Source organism: Myxocyprinus asiaticus, chromosome 24, assembly GCF_019703515.2.
Source record: "Myxocyprinus asiaticus isolate MX2 ecotype Aquarium Trade chromosome 24, UBuf_Myxa_2, whole genome shotgun sequence".
Lineage (NCBI taxonomy): Eukaryota > Metazoa > Chordata > Actinopteri > Cypriniformes > Catostomidae > Myxocyprinus > Myxocyprinus asiaticus.
In genome coordinates, this window is record NC_059367.1 from 9809340 (window position 1) to 9822259 (window position 12920).

Genomic DNA, 12920 nt, shown 5'->3' on the forward strand with positions numbered 1-12920 from the left:
AGTTTGCAATGAAAAAATTGCTGTTTTATAAGAGAAGTCACAGGAATTTTGCATGAAGTAGGATTTATTTACAGTACTAACTATTGTACATTTCATATCTATGGTTATACTTTTCAGATATCAAAAGACTGGCTAATGTAATGTAAATTATGAATACTGCACACTCATTATTTAATGTCTGTGTAATACAAGCTCATTTTATGGTAAAATACTGTAGATGTATATGTAAATTATCGACTATAAATTGCACAGAAATTACTGTTTTGATTATCTTATTTATTACTAATTTAGTTTAATAGCCCAGGTTATGGTTTGTATATGGAAAGAACTTACTACGTGTATGATTGGAGCTATATGATTTAGTAACTAGGGCTGTCAATCAATTAACATTTTTATTATATGATATGTCGATTAATTAATCAAATGATTTGCAATTATATGCATATATCAATATTTGCTAAAACAAAGCCCCCAAATACAGATAATTCAATATATAATAATCAAAATTATGATAAATATAATACATAATAAATATAATAATTCAAAGACATAACATATTGATTAAATTATACAAAAAGTGGTGTTATTTTTTATATAATCATTCATACTGAATTAACATGATAAATCAACCACAGCTGCTAATGCAGCATCTACGTATGTACATCTATGATCATACCCATACCAGGGCCCACACATCAGTTGACTTCTATATTAAAGGTGCTGTAAGTGATTTTGTTTTGTATTGGATGACATGCAGAAAATGCCTCTATTATCTGTCAGCTATCACTGAAATAGGTGCCATGAAATATCACACCTGTCTCTATAACAGCCCTTGTCACCATAAATAGCAAGGAAAAAGATGTCAGTTCCTTTGTTTCTGCTTGTCAATCATTGTGCGCATTCACATGGCAGCCCATCTATGCTTGTATAAGTGGCAGTACGGTGTCCTGCTCCCTTGAAACGCATAGGGGCATACGGCGAAACTCGGGGGGGGAAGCACTCTCCTCCATCTAATCCAATACAATGGCCTCTAGGTGTGTCTTTGTGCGTGTGCATGTCTTTTGGAGTGCAAGGTTTTGGAAAGAGGGGGCGTGGCTAATTAAAATCAGGTGGAACTTCCATAATGGCTAAAATGGTAAAAGATGTGATGTTGCTTGGCAACCGTAAGTAACTAAACTCTGATTCATGTCCTGCCTAATAACATCCCTTGATAAGTTATTTTTCATCATGACTTGTTTATGAATATTTTTGCTCTTTATTTTTGTATATCTTCATGTTTTTTCATCACTCTCACATGTAAATAAAGTAAAGCAATCATGCCCAGTGATAGTCATGTTGATATGTCTACTGCTATATAAACTGTATATCAAAATCTCTACTGGTTACATACCATCATACTACCAAGCCCTACTTTATATGATTCTATTGTGTGCTGGTCATGTCAAATGGCAGCAGTGGCTATGTTTTCAAGACTCCTGAGTCCTGCCAAGTCAAGAATAAAGTTCTTTATGGACCAGGCAAAATACCAATCAGCCATTTAATCTCTAAAACAAAGTGCTTTAAGTCTAAAGCACAGTTTACACCTGATATTTACATCTATCTCTGGTGATCCAATCACAAGTGGTCAGCCGAGGCAGATTGCCTTTTGCAACTGGTATTAACATGTGGCTCAACTGGGTCTCTCGTAAATCACTTGTTACTGGATTTGGTCAAGGGAAGTGTTTCTGATTTCATGTCTACATACTGCTTTAGTGTGTCACTTTATAGTGATATCAAGCATACTGAAGATGTTTTACCATCATTTTGTGCATAAATGAATTTTCTTTCGGATGGTTGCTTCTATTAAAGCTGGACCTAACTGACAAAGTTATATACAGTATATCACTCTGGTTTTGGCACAATGACTACATGTTATGCAAGTAGGCGGTCCCTTAATGTTTTCACTCACGTTACCAAAGTGGAATTGCAAAAATATTTTTTAATATACTGTATATGTGTTTTGCATAAGACATTTTGGAGATTGCGCAGGGTAATGGAAAGGAACAAGATAACAAATGCTGAAAAATCTCTAATGCAACATTTTTCACAAAGTTCCAGCAGTCCAAATTATGTTTTTTGTTATTGGTGGTTCTTTTCTCTTGATTGTGTTGTATTGGAATGTCCAGGGGACATACAATGTTCACTTATTTACCGTATTAGGTGATGGCCGAGTCACCAAAGCAACAGACAGTATTGCACCGCCAGCCTGTTGCGCTGCCACCTGGGAATATTATAATGGTTCTGCTTTCTGCTTCAGGTAGGAGGGTCAGAAAAACAGCCAAATTGTGAGAATACCCATCTGTCATGTCCCTATGTTTAACTGCCAGGCAAAAAGAGAGGCCAAAGGAGAGATGGAGAGATATACAGGTAGAGAGGAGATAATAAAGCCGGAATTACAGGATAGACACGGGTGGTTTTAGAACAGAGCCTGTGGATTACTTGTAGGATATCTACTCAATCAATGACTATAATAGATCTCTTTTAGAGTGCTTCCAACAGCAGTTATCAGAGCTAAGTCATGAACTATTAATGAACCATTAACCGCTTGAGAGTGAAAAATTATGTGCTTCTGACAGTGATAGAAGATCAAGTCTCCAGACTTTTTAAAACAATTTTCAGTGTATATTTAAAAAAGCAAATTACAGACGAGTGAAGACAAATAGGCGAATGTAAATGGTAATATTGCATATAGGCAAAATTTAAATTGTGTTTTCTAAATTTGATGTTTATTGTAGATTGGTATTATGTCTCATCACTGTCATGACTGCTATGTTGCTTGGAACTGCACCCAAGAATTTCACACACTATTGCACTTGTGTAAATGGTTGTGTGACAATAATAATAAAACAAAGTGAAGTGAAATTGAGTGAGTAGGCTGTGGCTGATATTTTAAAAGCTCTTATACATTGAATGATTGAGTTTTCAGTTTCCTAACATCATCGTTCTCCGAAGTATGTGGTTATGGAGAGTATTTTCGAAAGTCTTTACTATGGTTTTTGGTGTCTGCAATGTTGCTTTCAAAAACTGCTTAAACTATTACTTAAACAGTGAGATGAATGAAGATCATTAAAGGTGCTGTAAGTGATTTCAGCCACTCTACTTACACAAACTGTTGAATTAGCCCCTCTTTCCAAAACACGCAATCCAAAGATACCAAATGAGCTTTATTGAGGCCGACATCGTGCAGAAACGGTTGTTAAAAACAACAGCAGCAAAATAGCGCCATCAACTGACAACTGTTATGAACAACATGGCATAAAATGGCAGTAAGTCTCAATAATTCGCTGCAACTACAATACAATGAGACAGGGGCATTGCTAGACTTAAGTGTCATCTTCCTTCCATGACTAAAAAATGACCACCCTACCTGTCAAATAATAATGATATTAAGTGCAACACTGACACTGGTTCAGAACTTTATATAAGCAAACGTCAGGCTCACAATAAATGGATCAAACACATTTTTAATTGAAATTGCAGAGGATCAAAGCGAGAATTACAAATTTTTGGCTTATTTTTCATTGTGCAGAAATGAATGCTAACAATAAAATCAAAGTAATTTAACTATTTAAATTTGCAATTGTCATTTATCATAATATATTGAGAATAAAGTAAAAATAACGAGAAGAAAGTCAAAGCATTATAAGATTAAAGTCGTAATATTTTGAGAATAAATCGAAAGGAAAGTGATGTGGTGGACAACAGCAAGTGGAGCATCTGGGTCTTTACATACAACATCACTAACCAGATAACTTGGCTATGCAACCGACCTGAATATGTGGGTAGTTTTTGCAAGTTCTCTGTTCATGAATGAGGTGTGCATTAGTACAGGAGTTCTTTCTCCTGAATAAATTACATTTCCTACATAACCACTGCAGTGTCTGGATACTTATAACTCTGTGCTGATGTGCCAAAAGACCAAGGATTTCTTTATTGCTAAATCCTATCCTATAATATGATTTAACTACATCCTCCACCACATCCATCTCTTACATTAACAAAGCTGCTGGTTCGGTGTCCGTTCTATCGTTGTGATAATGATGGTCTGTTTAGCGTAATATTGAGATTTTTAATATTTCTAATTTATTTACACAATATACTACTTTATTCTCACAATGCTAAGACTTAATTCTAATAATTTTTACTTTATTCTCATATAAAATCTAATATCATAATGCTAATACTTTATTCTTAAACTATAACAACTTTAATCTCATAATGCTCCAACTTTATCCTCGAAAATTTTACTTTATTCGCAAAATAAACTTTATTATCGAAATCTTCTTCTTATTATTATTATATATATATATATATATATATATATATATATATATATATATATATATATATATATATATAATTGTATGCATCTCGAAACACATGCATTGGGTTTCATGACTGCTATTAAACATGATTCCATGTTGTTTTTAACAAAGCAAAGTTTCAATGCTTGATAAACGAGTTTTTTGCTGTTTACAGAGTCTAGAGCTGTCACAGAGACCGGTGAGATATCTCACGACACTTTTTTCAGTAATATCTCTCAGGGAGTAGGACAATTTTTTGCTTACCTTTCCATGAATAAATCGCTTACAACACCTTACAACAACTAAGCTCAAAACTGCTTTTGCAACATAGACAAAATTTTCAATTATAAAAGCTGAAATAAATATGTACGTCAGATTAAAAATAACTGCATATAAATATTTGGCCACCGAACACTTCACTCAACAGCACTGCTTTTAATTTTCAAACACTGTCAATCATTTACATCATCATTTCAATTATTGGTCATTTGTCACAAAAACGGGATGTCCATTTGAGAGTTCGGCCAATCATAATATAGAGAACTTCCAGGCAGGACAAAAATCCATTGATTAAAAGCCTAATGTGCAACAGGCAACCAGAAACAGATCCAATGTAAATCGCTCAGAAAGCTCTCTTTGACAAGCACGGCATATGGGCGGGACCCAAAATGGTGTGTTTAGAGCATCTCATCCAATAAACATTGATCTTTTGCTGTATTGAATTGAATGGTACAGGTATCTGCCATAGACTCCCACTGGGCTGTGTGTGTTGTACTGCGTACTGTCTTTTATGGACATATTAATGTAGAAAAAGTAGATTACTTGAACGAATAGTGCGATAGTAATGTGTTATATTTTATACTTTTATTCACTAAAATATTATACTGCACAAAGAATAATATATAATTTATAGATTTTTTGTACATTTATTAAACTTATTATGACAGTATTTCTTAGCAATTTTAGTCAATTTTTGCAATTTTACTTAAAGCAATTGCGACTGTGTGGCAAGGAGGAGGGCGTGGCTGGGCTGTGAGGGTGCACAGCCAGCTCTGAGTCAAGTGATCAGCAAGAGAGAGAGATAAAGGGGAGCCGGAGATGCCAGTTCAAGAGAGAGATATGCACATGGCCTCCTACGTGTTACATTGGTGCTGAAACCCGGGAAAAAAGGAGGGATGCGCTGTCGTGGAGTCCTCGCTGCTGCTGTCTGCCAGGGTAGGAGCCGCAGCCGTCCACCGGGAGACGGAGGAGTCGCTGCCGGCCGCCGGAGGAACCGCTGCCATCCGCCAGGAAGGGGAGGAGCCGTTCTGTCTGCCAGGGGTTGGAGGACTCACTGCAGTCTGCCTGGGGAGGAACGTCTGTCGTCTGCCAGAGGGCGGAGGAGTGATTGAGGACCAGGCGACGGCATGTCCGGGGACTGGCGAGCAAGTTTTCTCTCTCTCTCTCTCTCTCTCTCTCTCTCTCTCTCTCTCTCTCTCTCTGTGTGTCTCCCGCTCACCCTTTCCCTCCCCTCGTCTCTCCCCCAGGCTCCCAGGAGGCAGGGATATCACAAAACTTTTTTGTTATGGAAAAACACTACCCCATATTTTGTCTGTACATTTGAGATGCTCTTGTGCAATGATGGCTTCAGCTAAAGGTTTCGACTTTCGTTGAATTTGGTTTGATTGATTCTGGGCCACATATTTTTCACCATTTAAATTTAATGGGACAAATTATGCCCACCTAATATCACACCTGAAAGATAGAAAGCAGGAAGACAAGAGAGGGAGAGGCAGCGTAATGCGGCAGTCGTGTGACGAGTGTGTGTGTGGGGGTTCAGAAATCTCAAATAGGGTGGTGAGTGAGGATGCTGCCGGGCTCACTGTAACATTGACAGGGCTGACACTACCTCATCAGCTGTGCATTGTATACTTTGTTTGTGCCGAAACACTCCAGTGGTTTTGTAATGGGCAATTATTTCCGGAAGCAGACAGAGCCAAGGATTTTCACATTGACAGCTGCACTGAGTTTATCGAGTGTATTAATACAGAAATGTCAGATGCCTGAATTATCGGTGTGATGGTTTGAGGCATCATAATGATCCGAGTCCCACAATGCCTTCACCTCGGTCTGAATAAATAACCAACAGTGTGCTCGTGCTAATCTCACTGAGCAATGGTGTATTCATGAAGGGTAACATGGCACATAAGCAAAGTATTCGTGTCACACTGTCTTGGTCTTATGTCTCAGGGTTTTGTGGGCCACCTTTAATGCATTGAAATCACGCAGGAGGGTTGAAACCTAGTTGCCATTAATCCACCATCGACAGATCCCATCTGTGAGAATTAAGACCTGCTCAAAGTCTCATTAACAGAGGAGACAGCGCTTCCGGATGTATCCGTGTGTGTGTGTGTATGTGTGTGTGCGTGCGTGTGTGTGCATTTTGGTCTATGAAACGAGGGCCCTTTCATTTTGAAAAGGTACATTCTATCATATAAATAATGTGTTTAAGTGTTAATAAATTGCATTGTAGAGTCTCATGCTAAATGCATACATTTTAATACAGTAGGGTGCAAAAAGACTACACTGATGAAAATGCATCTATTTTGCACTCTTTTGTAATTTATAAAAAAAAATAAAAATAAAAATAAAAACCTTGCATTACAAATTATATTATTAGTATAACAATCTGAGTAAAAGGTTGAGAAATTTGCATTCATTAAAAAAAAAAATTAAAAAAAAATTCTATTTTGCGTCATAACTTTTTTTAAATTATTTTAATTATTTTCTTTCCAAAATCCACTATTTCTAGGTCACAAATTAAAGGAATGTTCCAGGTTTAATATAAGCTGAGTTCTATCGAGAGCATCTGTGGCATAATGTTGATTACCACAAAAAATTATTTTGTCCCTCAGTTATTTTATAAAAGATGAAAACTGGGTTATAGTAAGGCACTTACAATGAAAGTGAATGGGGCCAGTCAAATAATTTTAAAATACACACTTTTCCAAAAGTATAGCCATAAGATGTAACCATTATAGTTGTAAACATGATTTTAGTGTAATAATACAATGTTTGCCACATTACAGGATTTACCACCATTGCTTCGTCATGACAACAAAGTTGTAATATTGGAGGTAACTTTACAGGGGTAAGGTTAGTAATCAAATTTATCACACTAAAATCATGTTAACATGTAGAATATTTACATCTTGTAGCTATACTTCTGAAAGAATGTATTTTAATGTTTATGGACCCATTCACTTTAATTGAAAGTGCTTTATTGTAAACACAATTTTTTATTTATTTATTATTTTTATTAACAAGGGAGAAGTTGAAATAATTTTCATGGTAATCAAAATTATGCCAGAAATGCTGTCGGTTAATCTTAACGTGTATTGAACCCAGAACATTCTTTTACATGTAAATAAACTGGGCTTAGTTCACAGCCCTAAGGGATTAAGATCAAGCGGTTTAACACACCTAGGTTTCTCCCTGGCTATGTAAGCACATAAGCAGCATTTTAACAGGTTTTTGAGGAGTGCGCACGTACGTGGAACAGACCGTAGAACAAACGTCATAGGATGGAGCCCAAAAACAAATTAACTCAGCGGAAAGAATTCAACAATTCAGGGACTTCACTGAAAAAAACAACCTATAGAAGTTACCCCCCCAAAAATGAGACAGCAATTAGCATCCACTTTCTTTGAGTAAAATTTCTCTCAATTTTAGCATGCAATATAGGTTACAAATATCAGGTAAAGTCTACCTAATATACAGGTGCATCTCAATAAATTAGAATGTTGTGGAAAAGTTCATTTATTTCAGTAATTCAACTCAAATTGTGAAACTCGTGTATTAAATAAATTCAATGCACACAGACTGAAGTAGTTTAAGTCTTTGGTTCTTTTAATTGTGATGATTTTGGCTCACATTTAACAAAAACCCACCAATTCACTATCTCAAAAAATTAGAATATGGTGACATGCCAACCAGCTAATCAACTCAAAACACCTGCAAAGGTTTCCTGAGCCTTCAAAATGGTCTCTCAGTTTAGTTCACTAGGCTACACATTCATGGGGAAGACTGCTAATCTGACAGTTGTCCAGAAGACAATCATTGACACCCTTCACAAGGAGGGTAAGCCACAAACATTCATTGCCAAAGAAGCTGGCTGTTCACAGAGTGCTGTATCCAAGCATGTTAACAGAAAGTTGAGTGGAAGGGAAAAGTGTGGAAGAAAAAGATGCACAACCAACCGAGAGAACCGCAGCCTTATGAGGATTGTCAAGCAAAATCGATTCAAGAATTTGGGTGAACTTCACAAGGAATGGACTGAGGCTGGGGTCAAGGCATCAAGAGCCACCACACACAGACGTGTCAAGGAATTTGGCTACAGTTGTCGTATTCCTCTTGTTAAGCCACTCCTGAACCACAGACAACATCAGAGGCGTCTTACCTGGGCTAAGGAGAAGAACTGGACTGTTGCCCAGTGTTCCAAAGTCCTCTTTTTCAGATGAGAGCAAGTTTTGTATTTCATTTGGAAACCAAGGTCCTAGAGTCTGGAGGAAGGGTGGAGAAGCTCATAGCCCAAGTTGCTTGAAGTCCAGTGTTAAGTTTCCACAGTCTGTGATGATTTGGGGTGCAATGTCATCTGCTGGTGTTGGTCCATTGTGTTTTTTGAAAACCAAAGTCACTGCACCCGTTTACCAAGAACTTTTGGAGCACTTCATGCTTCCATCTGCTGACCAGCTTTTTAAAGATGCTGATTTCATTTTCCAGCAGGATTTGGCACCTGCCCACACTGCCAAAAGCACCAAAAGTTGGTTAAATGACCATGGTGTTGGTGTGCTTGACTGGCCAGCAAACTCGCCAGACCTGAACCCCATAGAGAATCTATGGGGTATTGTCAAGAGGAAAATGAGAAACAAGAGACCAAAAAATGCAGATGAGCTGAAGGCCACTGTCAAAGAAACCTGGGCTTCCATACCACCTCAGCAGTGCCACAAACTGATCACCTCCATGCCAGGCCGAATTGAGGCAGTAATTAAAGCAAAAGGAGCCCCTACCAAGTATTGAGTACATATACAGTAAATGAACATACTTTCCAGAAGGCCAACAATTCACTAAAAATGTTTTTTTTATTGGTCTTATGATGTATTCTAATTTTTTGAGATAGTGAATTGGTGGGTTTTTGTTAAATGTGAGCCAAAATCATCACAATTAAAAGAACCAAAGACTTAAACTACTTCAGTCTGTGTGCATTGAATTTATTTAATACACGAGTTTCACAATTTGAGTTGAATTACTGAAATAAATGAACTTTTCCACGACATTCTAATTTATTGAGATGCACCTGTAGTTTAGATGGTAAATGAAATTTACCTTTGTAATATTGGCAAAGTTTACTTTAAAATTTTGTGTAGAATAAACATGTAAAAAATATGTAAACCTTTTTTTTATTATTATTATTGCAGATTTTTAGACTACACTTAACTAAATCTATTTCAATCACTAAAGTAATTGTTAGTAATATTTATTGACCAACATGTGCACAAATGGGTTGACAAAACAAAAATCTTTCACAGAGAATCATCACTGAACGTTTAAATGCACAATACAGTAAAACTTTAATACATAAAAATAACATCTGATCTGGCATCCAGTTCTTTAAAAAAATGTCCAATAAACAGTGCACACGCTTGTTGCTACATTTGGTCAGTACTTCACTGTCCTCAAAATGATAGCAAAAGCAAACATTATTCCTAATTTTTTCAAAAGTAAGAAAGAAAGATTTCCATATCACACAAGTGTATAACAGCTAATTCTGTGTTGAATTCAAATAGGACTCGCTGTTTACCATAGTACATCAGGGCACGAGCACAATGCAGTTTCATCAGCACTGCGCTGCTCCAGTTAGAGAAAGGTGGTGGACCTGTTCTGCATATTCAAATGCATATTGTTCTTGATTGGCAGCATTACATGAAATGCACTGCAGAAAATACAAAAACAAAGGACAATCCTTCTTCTAAGCACACATTGTAAGTGGAGTTTATATCAACGCATGAGTCTTCATTAAGTTATGCATTTTACATTATGTTTGTGAGGTAATCGTTTGATAGGTTGTTTTTGCCCATTTAAACAGATTACTAGATCTGTGTTAAATATGTAAAGCTATTTTTAATATCAGCTCCTGTTTTTTATCTCTATGTTGGTGTGCAGTTGACAAACTGTAGGAAAAAGATAGATCTGCTGTGTTCTTAGAACACTTAAGTATTTTACTGAAGGGAACAGATATGTAGAAACGCTTTTTTATACATGAAAATGTACGGACAATATTGAAACTTATTGAATAATTATTATAAGACTATTATTGTTGTCTTTTGATAAAAGTCATGCTCATCAGCTCACAAACTGTAGGGAAATGACAGATTTGCTTTGTTCTTTTAATGCTTAAAACCCTCTACTAAATTCTCTTTGTAGGTCAGAATCAGAATCAGAATCAGAATGAACTTTATTGCCAAGTATGCTGACATATACAAGGAATTTGTCTTGGTGACAGAAGCTTCCAGTGCAAAAATAGTACAATGACAAGACAGAGATAATAATAAAAAATAAAAAAATAGAATAAAAATAAAAAGTGAATATAAAATTATATGTATATATATATATATATATATATATATATATATATATACACACACACACTGGCGGCCAAAAGTTTGGAATAATGTACAGAGTTTGCTGTTTCAGAAGGAAATTTGTACTTTAATGGCATTCAGCTGATCACAAAGTATAGTCAGGACATCACTTATGTAAAAAACAGCACCATCACTATTTGAAAAAAGTCATTTTTGATCAAATCTAGACAGGCCCCATTTCCAGCAGCCATCATCACTCCAACACCTTATCCTTGAATAATCACGCTAAATTGCTAATTTGGTACTAGAAAATCACTTGCCATTATCTCATACACAGCTGAATGGTATTTGGATCATTAAATGAAGCTTAACATTTTCTTTGTGTTTGTTTTTGAGTTGCCACAGTATGCAATAGACTGGCATGTCTTACAGTCAATATTAGGTCAGAAATGGCACAAAAGAAACAGCTTTTTCTAGAAACTCATCAGCCAATCATTGTTTTGAGGAATGAAGGCTATATAATTCTTGAAATTGCCAAAAAAAAAAAAAAAAAAAAAAACTGAAGATTTCACACAAAGGTGTACACTACAGTCTTCAAAGGACAACTGGCTCTAACAAGGACAGAAAGAGATGTGGGAGGCCAGATGTACAAATAAACAAGAGGATAAGTACACCAGAGTCTTTAGTTTGAGAAATAGATGCCTCACATGTCCTCAGCTGACAGCTTCATTGAATTCTACCCGCTCAACACCAGTTTCATGTACAACAGTAAAGAGAAGACTCAGGGGTGCAGGCCTTATGGGAAGAATTGCAAAGAAAAAGCCACTTTTGAAACAGAAAATCAAAAAGAAAAGGTTAGAGTGGGCAAAGAAACACAGACATTGGACAACAGATAATTGGAAAAGAGTGTTATGGATCTTAACCCCATTGAGCTTTTGTGGATCAGCTAGACTGTAAGGTGCGTGAGAAGTGCCCGACAAGACAGCCACATCTATGGTAGGGGTGCTACAGGAAGCGTGGGGTGAAATGTCACCTGAGTATCTGGACAAACTGACAGCTAGAATGTCAAGGATCTGCAAAGCTGTCATTGCTGCATGTGGAGGATTTTTTGATGAGAACTCTTTGAAGTAGTTCAAGAAGTTCTGAAAATTGTTTTCATATTGTAATAGTAATTTTTTACATTATTAATGTCCTGAATATACATTGTGATCAGTTGAATGACGTTTTGTTGAATAAAAGTACCAATTTCTTTCCATAAGAGCAAAATCTGTTTATTATTACAAACCTTTGGCGCCAGTGTATATACGTATGTACAAATACAAATTGGTCTGTAGACATACAAATTTTAAAGGATTAAAAATGTATTTTTGATCGTTGATTCAGTGACTAACTCATTTCACACAAGACACTCATTTGTCACCACCTTCTGGCATCACCAGAAATGGTCAATGAATCATTAAATGGATCCGAACGAATTTTGGTGAATGTAATCAAAACACTAGAGCCACTTGGATACATTTAAATCCTACAATGCACAAGCACAGAGTAAAAAATAAAATTGTGCACATGCACAATTGTCATTATTGTAATTTATTAAATAATTTATTCAAGGACCAGCTTGTGCTCAGTCTTTTATTGTCATGTGTGAAACAGAAGCAAGTGCTCCACAAGATGCCCTTTATTTTTGCAGCTAATTTTGCTAAATTTTGCAATTATTTTGCAATAATTCAATCTTTAAAATACTAAAATATTAAAAGTAAATAATACATACACTATATTGCCAAAAGTATTCGCTCATCTGCCTTTAGACGCATATGAACTTAAGTGACATCCCATTCTTAATCCATAGGGTTTAATATGACGTCGGCCCACCCTTTGCAGCTATAACAGCTTCAACTCTTCTGGGAAGGCTTTCCACAAGGTTTAGGAGTGTGTTTATGGGAATTTTTGACCATTC